The sequence below is a fragment of the Haemaphysalis longicornis genome, unplaced genomic scaffold, assembly GCF_048455015.1.
Source record: "Haemaphysalis longicornis isolate Haplotype H1 unplaced genomic scaffold, Haemaphysalis longicornis Haplotype H1 scaffold_7, whole genome shotgun sequence".
In the NCBI taxonomy this organism is placed as follows: domain Eukaryota; kingdom Metazoa; phylum Arthropoda; class Arachnida; order Ixodida; family Ixodidae; genus Haemaphysalis; species Haemaphysalis longicornis.
The window spans coordinates 159,874,520-159,883,444 of NW_027526422.1; positions in this window are offsets into that span (position 1 = coordinate 159,874,520).

Genomic DNA, 8,925 nt, shown 5'->3' on the forward strand with positions numbered 1-8,925 from the left:
TTAGGCAAAAGAAGAAATTGCAGGAACCCATTTCCAGGTGTTCTGCGGCACCCAAACCGCTTTCGTGAACATAGTATTTTTTTAATTTGAGGCATCAAGTACAAAATCACCAGTGACTTCACTTTGAGAAGGACTAAACGTCTTCCCTTTCTCCATATGCCGTTCGGGCAAAGCCATAGCTGCTATAGCGCTGAAGAATTCGTGGTGCTTTTGTGAACATCTTCATTACGAAATACTTGTTGAGGGCATTACATTTTATGCATTTGGTTTACAAAGCTTCGCAGAAACGGCAGTTTTTGTTCAACACTCAGTCATCATCTCGCTGTGGTGTAGTACGCGCTCAATGTTACTTAGTCCACGTTACTTATGTTGTAATGGGGTACATACATAATGGTAACTGACTGCGTCACATTTTACACCACACACTTCATGCTACGCATGCCGTTATATGCTTAGAAGTTAGTTTTTGTATTTTGTCTCGTCCCGGCTAGTAATTTTCACAAGCAAAAACGAAAGCCTCTTTGCAGGAGGAGAATGACACAAAACCCGGAGAACTGAAGCTACCCCGTGGCATCTGCCTTACATACTATATATTTATACTGAAATGGCATTCGTATTTTAAATTATGCATTGCAGTATCGCGAAAATTCGCAGTGTTACCCTAATGCTGTTACTTGCCGTAGTAATTCAAGTTCACCGAATGACCTGCCTTTTCCTGCTGGTCCCCCCGTTGCTCTTTTCCTGCACTATTGGTGTTCATGAAGAAAACTGCTTGAAAACGGGCAGATGTATTATTACTCGCGAATTAGCGAGTAATCACACTGGATTCACTATACGGAAGTAGTTTTCTATGACGTGGGTATCAAAGAGCGTCGCAGTATATATTACTGGTATTGGAAAAACGTGTTGTCAAGAGAACGCAGTCAATAAAGAAGCGTCGTTTTGTTTACACTGCAAAGAACCAAATAAAGCTGTCATCAAAGTGTATGCACACATACCGCACGCGCTCACGGCCCGCGGAGAGAAAAACCTTTAGCCCAACTAACGTGTTAAATATGCTAATATCTGAGCTCTTTGTTCCAGCCTGACAGCCGCGTAGACGTCCGCTTAGAGGACTACTCCCATTTTCCGAAGCAAATATAAGCGATCAAGGGTGCCGAGCTTGTGATCTCTTCCGCGGACTGGTTACTGGCCACGGCGTGCATCGCCAAAGGCACGGAGGAAGAAGAAGTTGGCCGAAACGATTACGAAACGACCGCCACTTCAGTGCGGCATGCCGTGCGCATGCGTTGACAGCATGGAGGAAAGAATACAAGGCAGCGCCGCTTGCGTTGATGCATGGTATAGTGGGACGGCAACAGGGAAAACGACGATGAGGGGAAAACGGGACTGCGTGAACAATTTTAATGACAGCAGCGCCCCTACGTCTCAACATTTACGGAAGCTAGTTTTTGTTCGTCCGCATGAACTAGTGGCCTTCTATAGCGGTTTTCTGATTCCTCGCGTTATGCGCCTGATGTACTAAATGAACTGTCGTTCAAACTGGCGGGAACGGTTACCAGCATGGAGGAAAAAAATGGTTACCAGTTTGGTTGTGGCGTGCAACTGCGGATTTCTTCATGTCCTCGGGCTGTATTTACTGTTCGACGAAGTGAAGTTTCGCCGGGAGGCGCAAAAAAGGTCAGTGCTGCTTATTTATGTTCTGGTAACGGTTGTTGTTCTTTCACTTGTTCATCCCTTCGTCCGATAAACGTGCCGCTACCCCGCCTGTTCGATGCGAGAAACGTTTGCTGCCGTTATTCACTATAGCTTGTGTATTTGTGGGTCGGAGTCGGCTTGACATTTCTGACTACGTAGGTTAGCTAGTGCTATTTAGAAAGTGGCTGGTGCGCGCATTTTTCGAGTCTGCATGTCCTCTTGTGGTGTGGTGTTGCTTAGTTGTATATTGACGGTTGCTGTACCTGTCAGCGGTACTGAATCTTCTCAGGTTAGTCGCACGCTATTGTCTCACGCGCACACACTACACAACATGTTTGTCGAAGCGTATTTACACTAGTCAACGTTAGTTGGCTCCCTGACGTGTAGTGAAATGCAAGGAAAAGTGGTTGTCTGAGCAGTAGCGTAGTAACAAAACGTTCTTTTTGTGGAGGGGAAGGCAGGTGGAAACACGCAGAAAGTGTGGTGACGTTTCTAATGCTGTCAATGTCAGTGGTAACCTGAGACCTCAGAATAATTACCCATAAAACTCACGTGTGGACTATTAGAAGTTTTAACGTCACAAAGTAAGTATAAAAATAATCTATTCCTGCCATTTTATGCTATCAATGTCAGTAGAAGCTCGAGTTGGAATAATTTTCAAAACGCTCGGGTGCAAAGTTGTTGCATCGTGATGTGCACCAAACATTAGTCCATTTCTGTTCTCCTTTGAACGTAGAAATTATACTGCAAAAGCAGATTGCTACATTCTGTATTCATACTCTATGACCTGTTCAGAAAGAGTATATGGCTGACTGGGGAGACATTTGGCCCTGCACTGATAGGTTGTGACAAATGTTTTTGTTCCTCTGCAAAAAAAATAAAAAAAAATTATTTTCTTTCTTTACATGCTCCTGCGAAGTCATGGTTGTGGCATTCACTGGCTGGAGACATCTTTGGCGTTCTGAAGTGTCGTCGGGGAGAGTGTGGCGGAATATGAATGCCCTGTGGAGCTCATAACCCACAAAAGAGTACTTTTTGAGTCGTGAATATTGTGCAGATATTCACCAGTTCGCATAGACCAAGGACAGGTGAGCTTAAAGTATGTTAAAAAATTTTTATATCTCAAATTGTTTAGCAAGAAAAGATTATCAGGGCTTCCGCTGTAAAAAAGACCTTCTACTTTCGTGGAACGAATCAGACATTGTTCAATATTTTGTCGTGCTCCCTGGGTAAAGCAAGGCATAAATGTATTCTCTGATATTTTTGTATTGTTTATTTTCTAGGCAATATTGCGATGATAGACCTAAAACAGCGGTACAAGGAATGCATAAGGCCATTTTAATTGTATTTGCACCCCTTCTTGGAAGTGTATCATCAGAAGGCAACACAATAAAGCTCTTGCACGGGATGAAATCATTGCATTCTACAAGTACTGCCATTTTTGGGTCTTTCATGGCGCGTTTTTAGGTAGTTTCTTTATAACTAATGGTTTGAAACTTCTTTTTAGTGACAGCTTGGCCTGTGGCTCAAGGTGACAGTACGAGCTTTTCGGAACACGTCAGCGAAACTTTCCTGGAAGTGCACTTTGAGACGGCCCTGGCAGAAACACCCGGGTCTGAATTTTGGTTGGGTAAGCTGGCATTTTGTTTTTGCGAGAGTCAATTTCTGGGTCTGTTCGACCTAATAAAATCTCACTGTTAAGAAGTTATTGTGTTCACATTCGTGTTTCGTGTTCATATTGTGTTCACATTCCGCCTATTACGGATGCTCCAACAGTGGCAAAAAAACACTATTTTGTATTTTAGTTTTGTAAATATTTAGCTTTTACACCTTGAGAGTTGTTGGTGTGATTTGCCAGCACCACGGACACGCCCAACGTGGTTGCTGCTACAATACGGTGGCAACTGACGATTCAAATTTCCCGCTTTTACTACGCCCGTAGCACTAATAATACTCCCAAATACAGGCGTAGCATGAGTAATGCTTGCATTGGATTTTGACAGGGGGTTAAATAAGGGGTAATTTTTTAAGGGAATTGTTTAGAGCACAGAAAGTGACGTCTGCAAGAAAATGTGCTATAGTTGCGATTTATAAGAAAATTGTGCAACAGCCTAGTTCAGCATTAGTCAACTCAACTTCTGCCTCATACCACTATGAACCATGGAGGTAATACATATCGAGAGGGAAATATTTTAGGTGGAACTAATTCCACAAAAAATTTCTGCCACAGTGCGATATTTATTATTTCCTATGACTGGCCATTTATTTCTTTGTGGTAGAAACATCGTTTAGCTGTAAGTTATAATAAGCCAGCCTCACTACAGCATTCTACGAAGCACATTATGCAGTACAGAGAACATTTTTTGCAGAGAGAAGGTGTGTAAAATATATTGCCGAAAGGTGATTATAGTAATTATTATTTGATTATAAACGAAACCTCTCAAGGATGAAAAAACCTTATATTCAGGATACCGAGGCAACAAAGTTGGATACTTTCCAGAATCAGGGCAATTTCATTTTGTCTGTGGTGATAATGTTTAGCGCACTTTCACCTTTAACAGCACTCCCAGAAAAAACCCCAGAAATCAATTAGTTTAAATCAATTACTGTGTTATGAAAGGGCCTAAGCAACTCGCTCATTTAAAGCAACCATCTAACAAAATTTTCTTGTTTCCTTGAAGGTACATGAGGTGAGCAGTAAGTCTTTTCGAGGCCCGGTTATTCTGAGAGAAGGGACTGGCGACATCAATATTGCCCGCAGGAAACACATCACGGATTCGCGGCCTGCATTGTCACTTCAGGATGTGGTCATCCTCTACACCGCATTTGTCATCTTTTTCATCGTGTCATCATGTTCATATGGTTGTGTACCTTTGGAGAGTTCTTGGGACTTTTTCAGGGAGTTCTTGGAAAGCATGAGAAGTTTGACAGTGGCCTGGTGTCATTTAAGTTGGAGTCTCTGTTGAAATACTTTCAGTGTTCAGCTCTACTTGGGATTTTAAATTATTGGTAGAGGTTAAAGTATCTCTTGAAAGGCATGAAGGGGGTAAAATCAGATGAAGAGGTTTAAGTTACTGGCACATGCAAGTTTCATGTCAACTGAACACTGAAGTTGTGCCTTGCTTTACAATTTTTCATCAAGGGCACAATGCACAGGCTGCCTTTGAATCTATAGTGGGTGCTAATGTAGTTCATGGCACCGCATTGTAACGTCCTTATTATTCAAGTGTAGCTCATGAGATTTTTTTTCATGGCAGTGCTGCTGCTGATGCAAAAGTGACAGTGATTGTTTGCGCAGATGGCTTCCGCCACATTGCTAAAGTTTAGTACTGGATGTGAGCTTACACCCATGACCTAGAAGAATTGAAAATGTGCGTATTTGGATTGAACAAGTTTTCTTCTTTGAACAAAGCTGCATTTCTTGCTTGGCAGAAGCAGGGCTTTGGTCACAAAAACACTGATAGCAAGACGGGGGGGGGGGGGTTCATAGCGCGCAACTGTGAATTTCAGCAAAGGTAAAATGTTGAGGCTGGAAAAAATGCTTTCATGTCTGCTTTGTAAAACTGGTCACCTGTATGATTCAACGCTGGCTTGTTTGCTTCTTAAGGATGTCTGACTGGTTCCCACTTGAATTGATGACGTATATAATTAGTCTGCTTGTTAAATTTTGATATGTGTAACATGCTTCCAGCTACCTGGTTTGCAAAATTATATAAGATTCACGCTGGCTTTTGTGAGACTTCTAGGGATGAAATATTTTAAACAACTACACATTGTTTGGGCAAGTAACGTGCCTTAAGTGAAAGGCCTTTTCAGGACGCTCCTAAAGTCTATTTTGCCTACAAATAGCTTGATGTTACACTTACGTCTGGTGTCAGGAAACTACTATCTTTATTATTCATGTTTTATTGGTGGCATACTGCCACATGTGACCTCTCGTGTCAAATTGTTCTATCGTTAATCTTGGGTCGAGCGTTGTTTTCCTAAACTCTTACACTGCAGTGTTGTAGGTTCGTGATAATACAACCGTGTATGGCTTGTTTTTAGGCCTTTCCCTACAATTAATAGCAAACTGCATTTTCCCAAACAGTTATGCGTAAACACAGTAAGGCAAGCGCAATGATTCATTCCGCCTTTGAATTACCTTGGTTTATCTGATAAGACAGCCTATTTGATGCTCACTGTCGTATAATGTATGTGTCAGTGCCGCGGTAGACGCACACGTCTGTTTATTTGTGAAGCAGTTGCCCCTAATACCGTCTTTATTAACCATGTTTTTGAGTAAAGGTGAATATGTGAAAATGCCATTTGGAGCCTAGTGTTATCGTTATGGTATTTATTCCTTGTACGTTGGTCATTTTCTGTCCAATTTAAAATAGCTATTCAAATCCGAAATGCATCATACTAACACCCAATAAAGTTGTATAGTATGTTGAAAAGCAGTGTATGAGTCATATTAGTTGGTTGCGTGCGTATTTTAATGCAAGTATATTGTTTCTTTGACATGCAGCTGAAACCCAGAACAGGATTCTGCAGGTGAAGCCAAAGACTGTGTGCCGCTCTAGGTGCCTCCGACCAACTTTTATATAGAACTGTGCTCCGATAGGCAACTGTTGGGAACTGTCAGGGACCACACTGCTGCAGTGGTTTCTGCTTTCATTTTGTTGGTATCACTGCGGGTCATATATCAAGGCTGTGTTAAAATGGTGCTTGCGGTTTCCTGCTGATACCAATGCATCCGCCAGCCTGGCATATGAACTCGGTTTATACCGACAGGAAAGCAGAAATATTGGAAAAGACAGCTTCCCAATGTCTATAGGAACACCGTTTTATATAAACGGCTGGCCTGAAGGTACCTCGAACGGCGCACTGGATAAATTCCATAATCATTTTACATGGATCAATGTTCCAGTAACTTAAACTACCCTTTTATTTGGAACAGTGATCCGCATACTTGAATTTGGAACACCGATCCACGTAATTTAGTTGAAACAATATGTGGTGCACTGTTCCACCTAATTTTCAAGATATGTGGAACACGGTTCCAAATATATAACTGGAACGTTTTTGCAAAAAAGTTCCAGTTACTAAGTGGATCTTACGTGGAACCAGATTAAGAGTGTAGGAATTATCAACGAAGACGCATATCCAAAACAGCACTACCAGTTATCCAAATCACCCTGGAGACTCCCAAGGTGTACACAGTATATGTTCCTGGACACAAACCCTTGAGGGTAGTGAGGCGGCTTACGCCACTACTCGCGCCTATATACACCGGGCAGTTTCTGTCGCGGGAAGATCGTCACCCCTGGCACCTAATCAACAACCTCTCCAGCGCTACACAGACATCTCGGCCGCTATCGACACCAAAGGCAAATGTTCCCCCATCCACAACCGCAACTCACAAGAGATCAAGCTACCACCTTCAAAAGACTGCAAGCCAACACTTATCCCCACCGCACCCTCCTCATTTCCATATATCCAACGGAATATCAAGCCAACTGCAATTACTGCCCAGCACTCGGTAGCTTATGCCATCAGGTACGGGAATACTAGAAAACTCCAGGTCTACGACCAATCTACAGCCCTTCCATTCAACAGCGGACGGTGCGGTTTGCCAGCCAAGACTCTGCGGTCCAGCTTGACCTGGTGAACCAGCACCGCGCAGCCATCCGCAGCCAGAGCATCACGGACTGAGGATCCACTCAACCGGGCGGGCGCCCAACACCTGTTGTTGAAGAAACATTTTGTTGATTCATTTTTTACCAGTGGACTCAAGTGGCCTTCCATGTTCAGGCCTCTTTTATTGGTACTGCTTTTGAAAGCGAAGATGTTCGCCTCCAGTTAGTTCGCGTGTTCTGAGTAACTTGGTGGGCAGCAAGGATTAAAAAGTAAAGAGAGTGAACGCTACAGGTAACTCACGTTCCCACAAATACACGAAAACAAGAGAACATTTGCCCTTCCATCTGTTTGCCTTGCGGAAAATACATTCGAAGGAGGATAGCCTTCTGCCAACCCTTCCAACTGCCTCTTCTCCCTCATCCGCACACCTCTCATGCTGCTACCCTCCTGTCTCGGTCCACCGATCGGAGGTTTCCGCAGCACAATTTTGTCGCGGTCGCAATGCTGCGCGCCACATATTGGCATTGCTCTGACCATGCGCTCGACCCAGAGCACGAGGCTTGAGCACTTGTAGATCGACTACAAACACCAGTTATGTGTTGACATTGTTCTGAACACTGCAAACACGAGTCATGTGTTTGTGTTCTCCCTCAAACTACGTGATGCTATGTTCTTACAAATTTTAGGAATATTTCTGAACTTAATAAACTTGCAATATTTTGCTTATATAAACGTCTCCCTGAAATAATATTGCGATTTTGGCCGGACAGCATAGTCGAGGGACAAACACGAAGACACAGGCATAAATACGGACAGACAGACCTAAATTTACACATTTGAGTAGCCCAAGAAACTATTGTATTTAATAATGGCCAAGAAGGGAATTAACATAACACAGCCGCTCCGCGCCACTCAAGGCAAACAGCGGCTCTTTTCATTGGCATGCGTGTAGTGAAACCAGAAAATTACAAGAAGTCATCACGTCTGCTTGTTCACCCAGCAGGCAATTGTATGGGCAGTGCAGCTGTAGTCCAAGCACCAGGTGTACCACAATTTTTTATGCGGCGAAGCTACACCTGAGGTATGACACGCGCCGCAGTGGAGGGCTCCAGATTAATTTTGACCACCTGCACGGGTCCTTAACGTGCGCCGAAATCTCGACACAACAGCGTTTTCCCTCTTCACCTCCTCGGGGAAATCAATATCCTGGCTTGGTGGAACCCTATTCCTTAGGTTCAGCAGCACAACGCCTTGGCTACGGAGCTACGGAATGGGGTAGCAGAAAAAAGTAACGGTAGGCTCTCAAGTACAATTGGAGATGAAAGGTGTAGAACGGGCGGCTTCCCTCCATAGAATGATCTGGCTGCAACGACCGTCATCTGCCCCTCCGGGCATCTTTCAGAGCCATGCGCAGTGTAGAAGAAAGTGTTTGTTGAAAACCACTTTCGTGATCTTAAATGCTGTTGTATGCAAACAGTTCATTGGTACTAAATCCTTGCATTCCAAACAGCCTCAGCTGTTCATCCACTTCCGTAAGAGAGGGTGACTCAAAATTTTTCTTCCTGAAATTCCCGGAACGCGCGTGCACTTTTCTACGATAAACAG